At 39.3% G+C, this 20,780-nt stretch overlaps 1 protein-coding gene across 1 annotated transcript in view; it reads left to right on the top strand.

The window, feature by feature from the left end:
* Positions 1-20,780, top strand: part of abtb2b (ankyrin repeat and BTB domain containing 2b) — a 59,670-nt gene that overhangs the window by 1,451 nt on the left and 37,439 nt on the right. The window lies entirely within an intron of this gene.

Raw genomic sequence — 20,780 nt, 5'->3', positions numbered from 1 at the left:
ATGTACAAGTAGGGCTGCAACAAAAATATTTTAATAGTCACAGTCTATTGCAGGAGTTGGGAACGTATGGCTCACGTGCCAGATGTGGCTCTTTTCACGAGTACATCTGGCTTGAAGATAAATCAGGAGACATAGTATTATTCACAGATTTGATTGAATGCAAAGCCGAAAAGTCCCAACAACCTGCTGGTTTGATCCTATATCTATAGGGCAAAGTTCCAACTACAGTTTACACTCATGTGTTAAAACTAAAAGACCCCGTTTTGTTTGTTCGTCTCTAAGTAATAATTCACTGTATGTGTAATATATGTGTGTGCGTTTGCTGTTGCAACACTTTATGTTGAAAACCCACAGAATTAACCGTAAACACCTGAAATTGCCTGCCAAGAAGCTGGAGCAATATATTGGTTTGAGCGGTAGGGGTTGGCATATCTCTGCACACATAGTGCACCCCTAAATGCATATGTATCCTTTATGTGTGTAGTATTTTGTGACTGTTTTACAAAATAACTGCTCATCCCTTGTTTTGAAACCCTTATATACGACAAACATGACTGTCAATATGAGCCTTAACAATCCTAAGTAACTCTGAGAGAGAGCGAGGGAGAGATAGAATAATCAAAATAGTTTGCTTTCAGGGCACTTGAGCCAAAAAGGTTCCTAACTAGTGGTCTATTTAAACGATTAGTCAAAATATTAGATGAGATGGACATTTTTTCTCTTAAATTTAGCATGAAGTTGGTTTAATGATGTGGCAAATAATGATAATCACAAGGAAAATGGGTACAATGAATAATATATATATATATATATATATATGATTGAACACACTGCAGATTTTTATAAAAATGTCTTTTCTAAAAACAATTAGACACATTACTTTGTCAGTAGGATCATAACACCATAAATTAACTCCCTCCATTGTTTAGGGCAAGGCAAATACATAATAGCATTAAGTAAACATGTTTTAACCCTGTAAACCACAAACAGGCTCATTAGCGGCATAAAGAAAGCACAAACTATTTCTCTTGATGTCTGTTTGGATAATGTCAAGATTGAAAGAATGCTCTGGGCCGCAATATGTTTTTAGAAGTAAAAAAAAAAAGTTCAATCACCACACCTCTATCCTACATCTACCTAAGGTTTTCCTCACTCGATTGTGCTCACCGCTTTCCAGTTGTTCTCGTTCCGATTCGTGTGGAAACACATTAGGTCCTGACTGGATACAATAGCAGCTTTTTGTGCGAGGTATTTGATGGATTGTTCCTAATTTGACCTGACAGAATAGGAAAGTAACAGTGCCAACCCTATGATAGAACAAAGGGAGTATTTGTCTTTTGGTGAACTCCCTGTGGGAAAAAATGGCAGGTCTTTGTTTTTGATTGCTCCATTTGTTTTCATCTTGTGATTCTCTTTCTGCCCACCCCAAGTTTTCATGTTGTGGTTCGGGATTTTAGACGAGACTTGTACTCTTTCTGGACTAACGCTCTATAAACCCTTCTGTTCTCTGAAATGGTTTCGCTCTCACAAACTACTTTCTTGAAGAAGGTAAAGTCTGATTTGACATTGTTATCTAACCTCAGAAACTCCTACAACCACTTTTTAAGTTATTGAAATACATTTGAATTGTGCTGCAACATTTAGAAGCGTTAAAGATGTGATAAACACACAAATGATCTCAGTCAAGATTGTGTAATGTTGAAAAGGGTCTCAGAGTAAGTTGTGTAATTTTGAATTAGAGAAATATTTAATTAGGAACTAAATCAGTCTAAATGACATAACTGTTTCCATGTAAACTTGGACATTCATCTCTAATGATGCATGACACAGACAGGATGATGCCTTGAATGAGTTCACATTCCAGCAACCCAGCTAATTGCATGTCGAACTTTAATGTTCTTGTTTGCTGATTATTGCATTATTCTTCATTGTACAGCACAGTACAATGTCTTAAAGAGCGATTACCTCTCCAATACATCATTGTTTGTCATCTTGTACAGTCTCCGACCATGTTTCTGTGTGTACACCAGAGTTTTGTAACATTTTAAATTTTTTGGGTCCAGAGTTGACAACAATCACTTTAAAATGAGTTATTTTTTCGAATCTCATTCAGTCACTAGTCCCCGATGTCTTAATTCTCCCGGTATCTTTTTGCAGTTTGACTAAAGTCCTCATTTTGGTTGCTTGGTTGACTTAATTTATAACCTTTGTTTTGGGGCCAGTACAGGCTCAGTGGACCACATCTTTTTCTATTTCAATACAATGGCCTTTTGTTGTGTGATTGCCCAGCTTAGTCCAACATAGGAGGAGCTAACCAAATGCTGGGAAAGCTCGGCACACTAGCATAGATCAGAAAAACTGGCGAGTGATGTATACTTGAACAAGCTGCAATTAGAAGATGCTATCAGCCCTAACTATCCTTGAGCACAAGTATGCATGCTGTCGATCCTTGCTAATAAGAAAAGGAAGGAGCTTAATGTTGCTCACACTCTAATCGGTCAATTGATTGAACTTAAAGCATCTCCCGCCACTGAGCAGTCATGCATTAAAACTTGTGATGTGCACTTCTTGATTAATTGTTACTTCCTGGCTTAAGGAACTATTTAATAGCAACATAACTCAAATTGCAACATAATATTTAGATTTGAGGCAAATATATTTTGGATTGGCGTAGGCCTGAGCTATTTTGGTTGTTTTGACAACGTATGCTTGTGTCCCTCCTCTGCACATGTTAGAACAAACAATTATTCTGACCACTCCTGCGTTTTTAGGACGATGGCTGGGTTCTCCTGGCAGCATGGCCTTGTACTACTTACTGATACCCCACACCCCTTCAGTCAGACCTTAGCCCCCTCTTTCTTCTTCTACTTTGCTGATGTACCCACAACAGTCAAATTTCATCAAAACAAGCAACTACTTTTGGCCGTCCACATAATAATTCATGAATGGTGAGGCAGGCCAATCACAGGCCACATTCAGAAAAAGACTCCCTAGCTCTGATTTTGCTCGGTTTTGCCAAGTCTTTCTCAGACGCGAGCTCGCATCTGGAAGTCCTTAAGAATGCAATGCCTTGCAGGGCTCCAATAACAATTCAGAAAAAAACTCCCCTCTTGCCTCTCTTGTGCTTGGTTGTCCCCTTTTGTACTTCTTTTTTTTCATTTCATCTTTAACTGTGTATTTATTTATGTCAATGCAGAGGACATTTGAATAACGTGTTTGGGATGTGCTAATGCATTTTGTACACATGTCAACCCCGAACTTGTTTAGTCTGCCTTTTATCTGCGTTCAAATAGCTCCACATCACAATTTGCACTCATTGTGCAGCACCATTGTTGTAAAAAATCAGTTTGACTGTCAGTCCTCCCTACAAGCATGAACGAGCCCTTTCTGCCATTGTATCTTATAGTAGCGCTATTGAGCATCTTTAAATGGCTTTTCTAATGGACTGTAGAAAGGGGGGCTCATCGATTTTTGTCAAAAAACAAAAGCCTACTAAACTCCTAATTGGCTGTTCCATTTAAACAGTCTTTTGTTTAGAGATATAAAACTGACACCTTCAGGTTTTTTAGCAACATGTACATTATATGTATTGCATCTTATCTTTAAATCTACTTAGTATTATTGTGTTACTGTTATAATTACCTACACAACAGGATAGCCATAAACAATGCTGCGTTTCAAAGCGGATGTCAACTACCAACTGTAGCAATGTCGCATCCTGTTCTGTCTTCCACTAGAGCCCATTTTCACCTGTGGGAGACTCTGATGTATGCCCGTGTGTGTATCTGTACATGGAATAAGACCACAGTGAAAGGGAGTACTGTATTCACTTCATGCAACATCGACGTGGATAAATAAACCTTGGTTTAATTCCCTGTTAGCCAAAACGGTTACTGCTCTTGATTTTTTTGAGATAGCAAAAAAATGTTTTGAGTGGTGCAGGATAGTTGTGTATACGTTGTATTTTCTCAAGTATGTATTTAGCCCTGAAAGCAGCGTGGGAACAGTGAAGAAAGAAGCAGGGAGAACATCCCGTCACTGTGGTCACACAGATGGGGAAAGCAGCACTGAAAATACACTGCCCTACTCTGCACATCTGGAACTGGGATCATATGTAGTTTTGGAAAACATAGCGAATGTCCAATTTTTGTGACAGGCATTGTTTGATGCATGCGTCTCTAACATGCTTCAAATTTGACAGGACAATGATCCAGTATTTGCATCACTTGGTGGATATGTTGCAAGTCTTATAATTTGATATGAGTTTCTTGCTTTAATACGGCTTATGAAAAGGCTCTTTCTAGGCTTTCTTTTTTTTACGTCAGATATAATTGTTAGCTTTGGCGTCTTGTCTGCGTCCAGCTGTAGCAAAACAGGATTGCTGTTTTGCACTTGTCTTGTATTCTGCTCACATGCAGGTATTTTACGTGGCTTCGGCCTATTTTTGGAATACCGAGAAGGCCTTCTGGTAAACAACACTGCCTATGATATGTTAATTTATGACAGAACCAATGACAATGACATCAATTCAGGAAATTCTATTTGAGCTTCTCATAAGCTTACTTCTGTTATGTGGTGATGAAGTTGTTTATTTTCAGCAGTCGTCCCTTCTTTAAATGCTACTCTGGTCTCTAGGAAATGTCAGTTTTCAGATGACATTATGCCCTATTCGATTCATGTCATCTTAATGAGTCATGGTTTACAACATAGTTTACAGTAAATCACTACGAGAGAGGAAGAATAATGCTGACAACTACAGATCGTAAAAAGCAATGGACAAAAAAAGAGAAACAGAAATTGTGGAAACCGTCAAAGATGTAGCTTCAGATATACATCTTGATTGAGACCTTCATGATTTTTTTTTTGATGACAGCATGCTGAGTTCTCTTTGGTGCAGCCCACAGTGGTTTTGAGCTTCCTTTTTTTGTTTAAATTGGAAACTGTGTATCCAGTGCACATTACCACAGCATCCTGGCTCTGGCTCTTGAGGCCGTCTTTGCAGTCCTTGTGAAATTGAATTTCAGCCTGAGCACCTAATGGGGGACTAAAGCTTAGCGAAACCAGTCATCGAAGGGTGACCCGAGACTGAAATGCTTGAAGCACCTGTATTCTCATCTGGATTTTTCATACAACCTCTGCAAACTTAAGTCTTTTTACAGGAAACCCTTTATTGTCAAAGGCTAAGAGCTGGGTTTTACCAATGAACCAAAACTGTTGCAGTTTATCCTTTATCTGATTTCACAATATTCACACATCCAGTCAGTGGCAACATATTACACTTTATACTTCATTTTTTTCACAATAATTAGTAGACCAGCTATAACATCTCAATTGTTCTACTGCATTCCACTTTGCGCAGACAATTTGATTTAGCATGCACAGCAGCACCATCTGTGTAAAATCATGTGATAACCACATACATTTTTTCAATGATTGACACAAAGCACTAAGGAAAGGAGCACGTCTTTGGACCAAAAGAACCTAAGCTTACTCATCTTTATTCACTGTGTGGATCCACATGTATATCATTTGACATTGGTTTGATTAAAATAAGGGTCAGATGTTGAAAACCACTTGATAAGTTTATAGTTTAGCAGACACTCAAAACAAGGAGAAAATATATAAATAGAGATCGAACTTTCCAAGGGAACAGGAGAGACTGTATCAGAACCCTCATACTGCCAAATTTCATATATGTTCTGTAAATGTCATCTTTTCCTGGTTGTAGTAAGTCCCAAGTTTGGTTTAGCTAATTTTCCTTTCACATCTTAAAAAATCCAATTTGAATTATTTTGTCCTTTAAAAATTTTACATTTCTCTTCAGGCTTATTTTTCCAACTATTGAAATTACATAAAGACAATGTAATAATCAAGTCATGTTTATTTGTATAGCCCCTTAATCACAAAGAGTCTCCAAGGGCTGCACAGACCACAGATTATTGCAAACCACAGACTATTATTACACCATGCCCTCATCTAAAACCTACTTGAGGGCAAGGAAAAACTCAAAAACCTCAACATGAGGAAAATTAATGTTTGCTATATTACAAAACTATTATTTGTTGTCTGAGTTGCCTCTGAACTGTCCAACTTGTTTCACTCTTGCTGGTGATATCCATTCAACAAAAGTGGCAGGAAATTTGATTTAATTTACTTTTAAGTTTTGTATAAATGAGAGAAGGGCTGGATCCAATAACTTTTCTTTGTTCCACTCCCTTCCAGGCATTCTGTTATGCATTGAAGTGATGTTTACATGTGTACACAAATAATATTTCTCAATTGCCTCAAACGAATAAATAAATGAAATTATCAGGGGGAATTTCACCTTGTAAATAGCGTTACATTTATTGAGGTATCTGACTTGCATTATGGGCAGCACGGCGGCGCGTGTGCGGCACAGTTATGAGGTCATGGGTTCAAATCCAGCTACCAACCTTGCCAAGTTTGCATGTTCTCCCCGTGCTTGCGTGGGTTTCCTCCGGGCACTCCGGTTTCCTCCCACATTCCAAAAACATGCTTGTCAGGTTAATTGGCCGGTCCAAATTGTCCCTAGGTATTATTGAGCAAGTGAGTTGTCTGTCCCTGTGTGCCCTGCGATTGGCTGGCAACCAGTTCAGGGTGTCCCTTGCCCACTGCCCGAAGATGGCTGGGATGGGCTCCAGCACCCCCGCGACCCAACTGAGGATAATTGGTGCAGATAATAGATAGATGGACTTGCAATATGATTATGTGCACCTTGTATTTAGCACGTTCCTTTGCCACAAAATTCAGCGTTAATTTTAGAAACGTAATATGACATAAACAAATGCCAACGTCGCTTATTATGTTTTTTATTGGTCTTAGCTTGCAATCTTTTCAGCATAAGTGCTTGTGGCAATCTGAGGTATATTATAGGCGATGCAGAGCCGGTTAACTACATAAACAGATCTAATGATCTGACAAAAGGGAAGTAAAGAAGTTGGATTGGGGTGTGGGGAGATGGCCAGAGAGTTTACGGTTTAAGTGGAAACATATTTATCTGTGCAAGAACTGGATATAATAATAACCTGCTGTGCTTGCTGGTAAAATCTGCTGGAGTCATACTGGCTCTGCTATAAGAAGCTGTGGTGACAGGATATATTTTAGGGAGGGATGAATTTTTTTCTCTCCAGGTAGGATTTATGTCGCAGAGTATTTTCTCTGTGTCTACCATTTACAATAAGAAATCCTATTTATAGAAGTATTTTCAGCTAAATAACAGGAATGATTTATTTTCCCATTTTTCTTTTTTTTAAGATCTTTTCAATAGAACACTTATGATGCTGTCAGTCAGAGACGTCTTTGTTCAGCATATTCAGAGAGGCAGTGTGCTAAGGCTGAACAACTCGAATGTGTCACATGTCTAAAGTAAACTCTCCTCTGTAGAAACCCTGTTCAACACACAGCACACTTTTCTGAACCCATCCCATTACATTCAATAACATTAATTACATATGCAAATACAAACATTGGGTTCACCTAGATCACATTTGATTGTATTAAAGTACTTTGATTTGGGATCATAACAAAATATTTTATGTTATTCTATTTGAATAAAGATAGTGTTTGGAAAATTACTGTAAAATGTTTAAAAAGTGTCATATGAAAGTTGTTCAACAACAGCAGAGAAACAATATTTAAAAAATGCTTTTTCTTTCTAGATTCCTCTCCAAAGTGGATTCAATAAAACTGTTAAAATGGGAAATGTTAATAAAAAAAAAAATGGTCTAAAATGACATGATTTTTTACGTCTCGGGAAACAAAGATTGCTCAATATTTTTTTACCATTACCTTCATTAAACAATTATGAATTGTCGTAAAAGCTTGTTTACATAAATATCAAATACCATTTCCTTGCATCGCCAAATGTTAGCAAATTGATTACACATAAAAGGGTTAAACACAGATAAAGCAGGTAGAAGAGTCTCATTTGAATGTGAACTTTTTGATAACCATTGGGGAAATGTCCTGTTTTTACTGTTAAGCTAAGGTGAAGTACCGTAAATTCCGGACTATAAGCCGCTACTTTTTTCCCAAATGATCAGCCCTGCGGCTTATTCAGTGAAGCGGCTAATTTATGGGGTTTAAAAGGTAAAATTAAGACCAGTAGAATATGTGCGCCAAGAAAGACTGCAATTTCTAAGGTTTAGCATATATTTTCTGTAAAGGTAAGGTTCGTTCCGATACTGAAGAAGATGCCCTTGATAGCGAGAGTTATGAGAAGGAAGTTGAAGATGATCGACCGTGAATTTTACAATTACGGGAAGCTTCATCTTCACAGGTATGTTTGATACATTGCGAGCGTGATCCTACTAGCGTGTTGGTACCTTTCAAAGGCACGGTTTGGGATGAAAGTTATATTATTATTATTAAAGCTTTGAAAACTCTCTCGCTGTACCGTCTTTCTTCGTAAATATGTGTAACCATGTACAATATGTATTTGCAACTGTATATTTTTGTAATGTATTTATTTTAGAGATTTATTGATCGCTGCCCGGCCCTGTGGCTAGGACCTTGACCCAGCATTTTGGCTGGGAGCAAGTGTCTCGGCCTCTTGGCTTTGTAGTATATTATGACTTGACCGATAACGGATAATGGATAATTGATAAAGAATATGGAACAATAACCCTCTACAAAATCCCCCTACAATTGTGGAATTTACAGCTTGGCCCGGGTTAATCTTGTGACTGTGTCGCAAGCCTTAAATGCGGGCGCCCGCTGCTTATACATTGGTGCGGCTTGTGTAAGTGCAAAATTGTCAAATCACTCAAAAAGCGGTGGGTGCGGCTTATAATCAGGTGCGCTCCATAGTCCGGAACTTACGGTACATAATATCTGTGTGTCTGTAATGCATATGTGTGCTTACCCGGGACTTTCTTTAGATAACCTAGTGTGTGCAATGCTGGGCTTATAACCATAGCTAAGAGTGGTGGCAGACTCAACGAACTGCTTCTACAGCTCAGAGAAAGACAACAATATAAAGTGTTGATGAGGATCAGAGCTATTTTTAGTGTTTCTCATTCATCTAGTTTGTATTGCCACACATGTCCTGTTAAAAGGATGCAATTTTTACTTGTGGACATATTTTGTCTACAGCTCAAGGACTTAGATCTGGATCATCTTATACATTTTCTAATGTGACATCTGAGGTCATTGAAGTCCCCATTGCATTTTTCCACAGCATTCCAATCTGGTAATGCAACCTTGTGGATGAAACCGATGTAATGTCACTATGCTTGTCCAATCCTGACCCACAGTTTCTGAGCCCAAGCAGGTTTTTTTTTTTTCCAAATACCTCTGATTTTAAAGATCAGGGTCACTATCAGGATTTTACAGAGCTTGCTGCCAAGCTGGTAATATCTGCCACGTTTAAGACCGCTTTTTTGTCAGCTGTAAAACCAAACAATTTTCTTAAAATAAAACAATGAACAAGCACCAGCAATCCAAATGACCTCCTGCTGTGCTTTCATGCCCAGGCATCAACAATTCACATTACTCTGTCCTTGCGCATAATTGTTAACAAGTAAGGTCTTGGGTCAACAAAAAAACAAAATACACTTGGTAATGAAGAGGCACTACATTGGTTACAGTACAATTAGATTCAAATTATTTTTCGTACAATAAAACTGCACACATTCCGTTGTGCTTAGGAGATTTTTCAGACCAACACTGCAATTTCAATGCAATGTTCAATTTTAAATGCAAAGTACATTTTCTGTCCTAGTATTGCTTTAACCTCAAGAAAACTGCGCCCTCTTCTGGGGAGGTTTTTTAGGGTTGTTGTCTGCTGACCATGATTTACTTTTTGATCCGTCAAATTATATTAGTACCTTGTAAGTACAAGGGTCAAACTTACCTTGAGGTTACGTCATTTCCTACTGAGAGTATCCAACTGTGACAAAATAACAACTATAGATCTACAAATAAAAACGGAATACAGAATTGCAGTTGAATTAATAGTCTTTGTCATTAAAAGTATAAAAAGAAGTGGACGGCTTTTCCTTGCAGAATAAAAAAGCGATTTAGAGAGTGGCTGGCTAGCTGCACGCTAGCATCAAGTATGCGCGACCTCAGGTTTCCACGATGTTGAAGTCATGTTTATTTGAACAACCCTTAATCACAACAAGTCTCAAAGGGCTGCACAAATCACAGACAATTACAGACTATTATTACAACGTATAATTAAAAAAAATAAAAATTAAAAAATGACAGTATACGACTGTAACAAAATAACAACTATAGATCCACAAATAAAAACAGAATACAGAATTGGAGTTGAATACATGGTCTTTATTATCATTAAACAAAAGTACAACAAAACTGGAAGGCTTCTTTCAGGGTAAGAAGGCGATTTAGAGAGTGTAGCTCCAGGTCATCCGTTTCATGGGTAATGGATCTGGTACTGGTGTCTAGCAAGGCTCGGCAAAGGTGACTTGTGAGTTTTTACCCCAGTCGTAGCAATAAGCTGCACCTGAAGCTTCGCTATTGCTTTCTCTCTCCACGCCGCCTAAGTCATTCTGCAGACGTGATAAAAATCCACGAAGCACCGCAGGTGATCACCATTCATTTGCGCTCTTCCAACTGTCGTCAGAGTCCGATTTATTGATTGCATTTCTTTTCAATGTAACGAGCCGCTAAAACTAGTATCTGTCGTGTTTGTTTTGGTGGCACCCACCCTGCCTTTTAACTAACAGCATACACCAGCCTATCACAGTTGCGCACACAGACAGTCACGTCCACCCAATACACACTAGACTCTGTCCAGTGCCGTTAAAACCCGAACTATGACAATTCGAGTTGGCTAAACTATAAATCCTTGATAAAACAGTGCCTCGCAATCACACAATCGCACTTCGTCACATCGCAATATTGATTAGTTTTCGGTTAATCATGCAGCCTTAGTTGAAGCCACAGCTTTCTCTCTCATTGTCACCAAACATAAACACATCACTTCCCATTGGTCACCCAATGATGCCCATAGTTTGGAGAAAGTCATAATTTCCTATACGTTTAAATAACTTAGAGCTACACTGTATGTCTTGTAATGCTTCATTTGTTTCTTTCTTTGCCATTTAGGAATAAAATTTATTTTAATATTTATTTATTTATTTATTTTTTCTTTACTCAATTTCATAAAACACTCGCCGCTCTCTTCGATTATTGTTTTCATGAATATAATACTGTTTGTGGTGTTTTTTTTATAATACTGTGAACTTTTGCCCCTTTGGCTTTTCTGTTCTTTTACTGTCATTTTGAAATATGGCCTCAATGCTGCTTATTATCTGCCTTTACCATTTTCTACCCAATAGGTTCTATTGAGGTGGGAGGAGAAGTTTTAAATTCTGTTTCAGTGACTCTGTAGGTGTTGGTTTTTAACACAGTTCAAAGCATTGTTTGTGGGTTTACTTTCTCTTGGACGGCAGTAGCTCAGGAGGTAGAGCGCTCGTTTTGGGATCAAGGGATCCCAGTTCGAATCCCGGCTCGTCCGTGTTACATGTCGAAGTGTCCTTGGGTAAGACACTGAACCCCTAATACCCCCAATAAGCAGGTTAGCGCCTTACATGGCTGCAAGGCCGCTATTGGGAAATGTGGAGCACATTGTAAAGCGCTTTGGGAAGTCATTGACTTGAAAAGCGCTAAATAAATGCAGATCATTTCATTTCATTTCAAATCACTGTAATGAATTAACAAATTAACAAATATTCTAGAAGAGTATTGTCCCTCTTTAGTTTCTTTGTCTTGCTTTGAACTTTACTTTTTAAACAGCCTTCAGTTCATATAACATAAGTGTTTCCATTCTTGGCCAGAAATATGGCATAAAGCTGTGTGATATTGAGAAGAGAGACAAGATCCTGTTCTACTTGACTGATAAAAAAAATTGTTATAAATCTGCCATATTGGAGGATTTTCTAGCATAAACTGCCTCTTTAAAGAGAGAGACTGGTTAAAGAGCACATCACCTCCAGTCTCCCCTCCTCACTCGACCCCTTTCAGTTTGCCTACCGGACAAACCGCTCCACCGGGGATGCCATCTCCTCTGTGCTTCACCTGAGCCTGACACACCTAGAGGAGAAGAACACCCATGTGCGGATGCTGTTCCTGGACTTCATTTCAGCATTCAACACCATCATCCCACAACACCTGGTAGACAAAATGAGACTCCTGGGTTTCAACACCCCCCTGCGGAACTGGCTGCTGGACTTCCTCACTGACAGACCCCAGTCAGTGCGGATTGGTCAGAACATCTCCGATGTCATCACCCTCAGCACTGGCTCCCCCCAAGGCTGTGTCCTGAGCCCCTTGCTGTTCACCCTGATGACACACGACTGCGTCCCTAGGTCCGCCACAAACCACATTGTGAAGTTTGCGGACGACACAACAGTGGTGGGCCTCATCAGGGACGACAACGACCTGGCCTACAGAGAGGAGGTGGAGCAGTTGGTGGGCTGGTGCAGGGACAACAGCCTGGTCCTGAATGTTGACAAAACTAAAGAGATCATTGTCGACTACAGGAAAAACCAGCCCAACCATGCCCCACTTTTCATCAACAACAAGGCTGTGGAGGTTGTCAGCAGCATCAAGTTCCTAGGGGTGCACATCATAAACAAACTCACCTGGTCCATGAACACTGCATCACTGGTTAAGAGGGCACAGCAGCGCCTGTACTTCCTGCAGAGGATGAGGAGAGCCCACCTGCCCCCACCCTCCCTCATCACATTCTACAGGGGCACCATAGAGAGTATCCTGACCAGCTGTATCTCTGTGTGGTGTGGAGGCTGCAGCGCTTCCGACTGGGGTAGTGTGAGGAGGGTGACGAGGACAGCAGAGAAAATCATCGGAACTTCTCTCCCCTCCATTCAGGACATTGGCCAGAAGCGCTGCCTATCCCAAGCTAAGAACATTATCAGGGACCCCTCTCACCCCCATCATGGACTGTTCACTCTGCTAGCCTCTGGGAAGAGGTACTGCAGTGTGCGGTGCAGGACCACCAGGTTCCACAATAGTCTTGTCCCCCTGGCCATTAGACTGTTAAACGGTCAATCAAACACATAGTAAATCTAAACTGCTGCTAATCTGTACATCTGTTGGTTTTGTTTGACTTTTTGCACTACTGGCAGTTCTTTATAGCTAGCCACTCCTTGCACATCTGTTTCTCTGCACTATTGTACTTACAGCGTTATTGTTACAGTGTTATTGTTACTGTTTACCTGACTTGTTTACCTGACTGCCCATTTTGCACATCTGGTTAGCTGCTCCTCTTGCACTATTTGCGCTACTGTAAAATACTATACATAGCCATAATTATTTAGTATATTATTAGTACTCAATACTCCAACTCAATACAACATTTTATTTATATCTGTACATTCAAGGAAACTGTGCGGGTCAGATGTATCGACATTTCGTTCTGTATACTCGTGTACTAGAATGACAATAAAGTAGATCTGAATCTGAATCTAATGATGGGAAAATGAAACCCAATAAAGCAGTGAAGCCCTGCATGGAACTAGTTTACACACACGTTGGGGTTTCAAGATGATTAATTTAATTAACTATGCCATCATGTGTACAAAAAATGTATAACATGCTTGGTGCGTGCATTGAAATATTGGGTTGTAAATCATGCTTTGGAAAAAAAAAGAGGGGTGCATAGATATGCGATAGCAAGTTTGTCTAGAATTGGAAGCGTATATTTCTGTGATTTCCAGTACTGATGGGGACTTTAGATTCTGGGGATTTTTGGTGCTCCATTATACTTTTGCATCTCAACTGTTGCATTTGCCGTGGCATTTGTGATTTGCTTCCTAACAAACGAGAATCCATAGCGATTCTTTGCTGCTTTTATTTTAAATTACACTCAAACCTAGCGATCGTTTTCTGAATAAATCACTTGGTACACCCACTCTGCGGGGCTTCAAGCATCATAGCATACATCATCAACACACGCCTCGACACACAGTTCATGGACCACTCATCTAAATTATGAAATGAAATGATCTGCATTTCTATAGCGCTTTTCAAGTCAATGACTTCCCAAAGCGCTTTACATTGTGCTTCACATTTCCCAGTAGCGGCTGTGATCTGTGCAGCCATGTAAGGCTGCTAACCTGCTTATTGGGGGTATTGGGGTTTCAGTGTCTTACCCAAGGACACTTCGGCATGTAACACGGACAAGCCGGGATTCGAACTGGGATCCCTTAATCCTAAAACGATCGCTCTACCTCCTGAGCTACTGCCGCCCCAATTACTCAGCAACACTTCAGGGTTTCGACCAAAGAAGGAAATCACTTGTCACGTCACAGCAACTCATTTGGATTTTAATCCAGACTTTGACTTGGCAAACTTCCTTTTGTTTATTTGATTCAGAGGTGGACTTGATGGTGTGTTTCGGATAGGTCTCCTGCTGCATGATACGAGAGCACTTGAGTTTGATGGGATGGACTTGTGGCTGGATGTTCTCCATCAGGATCTTCTGGTCAACACTAAAATTATTTAGGCCATCAACCACAGCAAGTTGTCCTGGTCCTGCGGGAGCAAAGCAGTCCCAGACCATCACACTGCCAACACTATGCTTTACTGTGGGCATTATGTTTTTTTTTCTTGTTTTTTTTTTTACATTAAATGCTATTCCCTTTTTACGCCAGATGTAACGGGATGCCATTTTTAGCCAGTGTCATTCTTATAGTGGACTCATGTTTTTCAATGTTCTTTTGTAACTTACTGAATGAGATGTCATCGCACTCTTGGAGTAATTTTAGTCTGTCTCAATTTTCTCAATTTGTGGACAGTAGTTTGCTGGAGCACTAATCCCTTAGAAATGGCTTTGTGTTTCCGGTCTGATAGATTTCAAGCACTTTTTTTCAAATTTCTTCTGGAATTTCTTTAGATTGTGATGTGTCAATTATGTTCTTGATATATTGTAGCCTACTTCACTTTCTCTAACAGATTCAATTTAAGTCATTTCTTGATTCACCTCAGTTGGTTGCAATCAATATTGGGTGTGGCCAATATTCACAGATAGGTTTATTTTTTTATTTTTTGGACTTAATAAATGGACTCAACATTTAAAAAATGCATTTTGTATTTCCTTGGGTTGTCTCTGTTTGATATTATAATTGGTTTGATGATCTAAAACCTTTGTAAATAATACATTTACAAAGAACACAGAAATCAGGAAGGAGGCAAATATGTTTTCAAAGCACTGTAAATACGTAAGTGATACACTTGGTTGAACATAATTCAGAAGTTAGAAATAAGCGGATACGCAAATAAGACAGTCGCGCAAAGGGCCTATGTTTTGCTAAAAGGTGCTGTAATGGGACTAGCTTTGCAGTGACTCTGGTCTAGGAGGTGAGAAGTACTAAAACAGATTACAACTTTCTCCTATTACGCAAATCTTGCAACAATTACATGTTTGTCTAATGTTTATAGCCTAATGGGAGTTCTCTCTTCATTTTATCGCAGATATAGCCTTCAGACATGTGTGTGTTGGCATAGCAAAAAGGGGAGATGTGTGAGGCGTGTATAGTGGTCCGAAGGGGAGGGCAGAGGTCAATCTGGAGGACATAAATACAAAAACACCCACCCAAGTGTTAATGAGAACACCAGACAAGCTGTGGATGTGGTCCCTTCCTTTGCAATATACAGCACACGGTTTTCATTTAAATGTTAAAAGGTGTTGTGCCAGCAATTTGCAATGATTTATTGAGTCAGTGGTGAACCAAAACCTCAGCATATATGTTCAGATATCTCCACAAGTGATTGATAACATTGAAGTCTTCCTAATGTCTAAATAGACTCACATTACACTGAGGATATGCACAAACAATAAAAAGACAGAGACAAGTTCATTAGTTTGTAGCAGAAAAATATAGAAAAGGGTATTCACACCATAAGTTTACGATCAGCATTTTAACAGGCCTTTCTCCAGAATGCAGTTGCTCAACCTCAACAGTTTCTGTGGTTAGTGACAAAGAGAAATGAGGAAATCACTGGTCCCAATGATGGCAATGGATTGATAGTTCTCGTCCTCGCCCCAGCCAGAGGAACTCACTATAATACTGTTTTCTTGTCTTGACCTTGTGAATACACATCTCTAAAACTATTGTTTCTGGTCAAGGGTTCGTCATGTGTTATTATTTCCTTGGAAAATCTGCTGTTGGCTCACTGATTTAAACATATTACTTGAAATGACATCATCCCCCTCCAAGGAGGACATTAGTGCAATGTGGTTTTAACCCTGTGAACCGACAAATGTTTTCATAATCCACAAGCCCAGATTACTCTCCTATGTTAACCTTAAAACTCAAATCTTCCATCCCATGTTTCTCCTTTTAGATAAAACCTAATATTTTAAGAGCTATGCTAGTGCCAATTTTTTCCTCATAGGTATTTTTCAGGTGAAGCAACCAACAGGCATTAAATAATTGGAAACAGACAGTAAAGTTGTGAACCTGTCTTGTAGTTCTTGGCCCTAGCAGGGTTGTGCTCTTGAAGCCTGTAATTACACCAACTGGTGATGAGGTCAGTGGTTTGCTGGCTCGTAAAACGAGGTCAGTTCTATTCAGGCATAGAAATGTGCATAACCATTCTTTTTCTTTGTATACTGAAATTGTCATTCTAGTCTCTAAAAAAAGTTGCCGGAGGACCTCCTTTTTCCAAACAGTTGTTCTTTTTTTCTCTCAACACTCATTTTGCAAGCCTCCAAAGGCCAAGATTCATCGGCAGAATTCCGGCACTAGACTACTGCTGCCTGGAACGTGCTCACACAGCTGTGTAAGGCATCATTATCCACATGCATCCTGAATTTAGATCCATACTGTAATCTCAGGGTAGTTGTTGTGAAGAAAGTCACAGGGCCTATTGGAGCAATGTAAAAATAATCTTAACAGGTTAATTATTAGCATTTATCTGTTAAGTGCTCAGACTATTGGGGGCTAACTTCCCAAGGTTATGGAAACTACAAAAACTGATAACTTGGAATGTATTTAAGCCAACTTTACAGTGAGCATGAGCAATGAAGTTAGTCTCATTGTTCCATTTTGAAAGTATAGTCAGGCCAGAATAAAAAAAAAAACATGAAGTGCCCCTAATTGTGCAGAATATGCATTGTGAAGTGAACTTCAACATGGAGTGATGAGTGCAACACATGCTTTAAAGCTGCCATCATCACGCCCAGACAGAGCCAACAGTGGGAGAAGAATGAAAACACACTTGTCAATCAGTGACGTGTTTGTACAGAAACTGTGACCTGGGGTAGAATAGTCCTTCCTTCACATGAGCACCATTCCGTTAAAGGGGTTGGTTTGGGTTGGCTGGTCTCTTTGGATCTGCAGTCAGAATGTTGACTATCATTCATTTACAGCATAGGGACTACAATTGATTCCGTAAATGTAATGAACTAAACTGTTCCACCATTTGTTTTTTTCATATTTTGTGATTCTGCTTTTAATTGTAACAAAAGCTTTTCTATGTTGTATGTGGCCATGATCAATCAGCAATTTCCTATCAAGCTCTATATATTTTTGTATCAGGTACTATATACATATATGTTGCCTATTCCACAGTATATGCAGGCAGTCCGTGAGCAAAAGCATGCATTCCTTTGTGTTTTGAAAGCGCTTTACTCTCAGCAGTTATTTAAGCACTGTGGTTTTTGCGAGCACATTGGGAAGTATCGGTTAAGTAAATTGCCTGGGGTTTCCCCTTTTTACAGGAAGAAATGCTATAACATAAAAAATACGGTTGTCATTTTTAAAGGGCAAATTATTTGACTTCTAGATGATTCTTGAAGAGCTGAACAATTTAGGCTCCACCCTTAGCCACCGTTAAAACAAGCATAACGAGAATGAAGCGCAGTTGTAGAGAGGTAGCACAAAAATATTTTATCTTGTACCCTCCTTCAACCTTTACTTTTTAGTCTGTTGATACATTGGGTGTTTCGTATAGACATTTGCAAAGAGATCCTCATGTTGAGGTTTTTTTTTTAGTTTCCCTTGCCCTCATGTAGGTTTTAGACCAGGGGATGGTGTTGTAATAGTCTGTAATAATAGTCTGTGGTTTGCAATAACCTTTGCAGCCCTTTGAGACTCTTTGTGATTAAGGGCTATACAAATAAAAATGACTTGACTTGACTTGACTAGATCTCATGGTACAGTAGCAGTCAACCAAATACATAAGCACGGCTCCAATAAACGGCTAATACAGATAATCCTGTTAGTTCATGTGATGCCCTTTATAAAGTATTTGAAAGCCAAACCTGCTTCAGCACTCGGAAGGCAACAGCTGGCAAGGCACAATAATAAACACACAGACATATGTACAAAAGTCTTTTTACCCTAGGTTGTGTTTGTGCCATTTCCATGCTTTGGCTGCAGAATGTGTGGCTTTTTCTTTCTAAAGAAGACTAATACCATCTCCCTGACTGTTGCTTGTTTATTGGTTAATAGTAATACAAGTATGCTATGACTGTCATTTGATGACAGTACTGTCAAGTCAAGTCATTTTTATTTGTATAGCCCTCAATCACTAAGAGTCTCAAAGGGCTGCACAGGTTTTTGTACAGACTATTATTACACCAACCCCTGATATAAAACCAACATGAGGGCAAGGAAAAACTCACAAACCTCAACATAAGGAAAATGAAGAAACCTTGAGAAGAGACCGCAAATGTGGCAATCCCCCTTTCAGGATGAGCAGGCTGCAATGGATGTTGCAATTACAAATAGTACAGAGATATTGTCAACAAAAATATAGGTTATTCATATGCTATAGAGTAGAAGTGTGTTTTAGAAATAATAATGAGCCACAGTTGTGGGCATTACATAGATCAGGGATCTCCTACATTTTTTCAAATTTCATGCCACTTTTTGTTACTAATAAGCGCACAGGGCACCCTGTTTGATATTAATTTCCTAAATAGCAACTTGGCTAGATGGCTTGCTAAATAGCTAAAAAGGTAGCTTGATAGTTAGCTAGAAAGGTGAACAGGTAACAAAACTAAAAGGGAGCCAGATAGTTAGCTAAGAGTGAAAAGCTAGCTCGAAAGGAGAACAAATTTTAAATAAATGTGTTTAATACACAAATAGTTTCTCATTCTACTGTCTTAATTAATTGCTTGAAAATAATTAGCAATACTTGAATTTTTTTTCCATCAAGCTAATTAACTGGATTTTTAAAATTAGAATTTCTAAGATAAAAATGCATCCTATTATGTTATTACTATGTTATTACCAGGTCATTGATTAAAAATAGGGTTGTATAGCCTCAAGGCAACCAATAAAAATATTTTACTCAAATCAAAATGACCCAGCACTGGTGAGCTATTTTCAGAACCGATCTGCGGGCACCTCAACTGTCCTTAAGGGGCACGCTGGTGCCCGCGGGCACCATTTTATAGAACCTTTATATAGAACATTACCTATTGACTCACATTCGCTGTAACTTGATCATTCAAATGTTTTTACTTAGGCAGCTTAAAGTAAGTCTGTAGACTCCATTAGACAGAACATTCTTAAGACCTATATCCTAGATGCAGAGTCAGCACGGAAGGCTGTTCTAATCATCATGATAAATGTTCACTGGCGGTGTGCACTTATCTCCTTTCTGCCTTTGTTGTTTCAGTGGTAAGTCTTCCTTCTTTTTCATTGTGCTTCACAATGAAGTCCAGACAGTCACATTTCCGCATGGAACTCACTGAAGGGACAGTATTATTTTACCAGCCTTCTACAAGATAAAGACAACAGCAAACAAAATGTGTGTCTGTTTTGACAGTACAAGCCACTGGGTGAAAGGGCAGCTTGGCACCTAACAGTCAATAACACTTAACAGTTAGCACCATTGACTGCAACTTTTGGGTATGGGGGTGTTTAGTGGAGACAATAGGCTTGTGGTAACATTTTAGTGTTTCCAATAAGTAGAAATGGTCAACACCTGGGCCTTTTTTCACAGAATCTGCTACCATAAATGTGTCGAGCTTTGTGTTGGATGTAATGCATTTAGGGATGTGTTGGTCAAATCTACTTAGAGCACAGTCTCTTTCTGAGACATGTGGTCGCAGTCTCCCCAGACTGCTCCCCCCCATTCCATTGTATGCATAGGTTGTGTGAGAGGGCCAACGGGTGAGTGCTTGACCCCCTTGGGTGTTTGATGGGTCTTGAAGGGTGTTCAATTGTGATGACTACACATACTTCACATCCCAAACACTCAGCTGAATGCATTCCCTAAATACAGACTCACAAACACTTTCAAAAGTTGTACACTACTCCGACTCATTCACATGTCAACGTGATTTGTGTGATGGATGTCACCTTAGTGACCGGTGGTGTAAATAAGGTACCATTTTCCATGTCAGAGTGGGTGGTCCATTTATTTATATCTACTCATTGAGGTTTTGTAAAACATTGATTTGTAGACAAATTGTCTGAAGTACCTTACCACCCTGTTCGCCTAACTAATGTTTTGACTTATTTGCATCCCCTCATATTGTATGCCCTTTTGTCTTTCGTAGTGTGCAATGTTTTGTTAACAATGGCACGGGTAGGTGTGACCCTTGTACTTGTAACTAGACAGACAAAAGACAATTCTTCACATGTGCATTTACTCCGTCTGTCAGTGTTTCTATGAAACAATGACTATTCACTTTTTTTCAGCAAGAAAACTGATGTTTGATAGGATCTATTATTATAATCCTTGCACAGGAAAACCTGCTAGTCCCCTCGAGTTCCAGATGCCCCATTTTCTTTTCCTCATTTGACTCTATA

Source organism: Urocampus carinirostris, chromosome 7 (genome assembly GCF_059441175.1).
Source record: "Urocampus carinirostris isolate Australia breed hairy pipefish chromosome 7, RoL_Ucar_1.0, whole genome shotgun sequence".
Taxonomy (NCBI): domain Eukaryota; kingdom Metazoa; phylum Chordata; class Actinopteri; order Syngnathiformes; family Syngnathidae; genus Urocampus; species Urocampus carinirostris.
The sequence above is the reverse complement of the archived record's forward strand: the minus strand, read 5'-3'. Positions and strand labels throughout refer to the sequence as shown.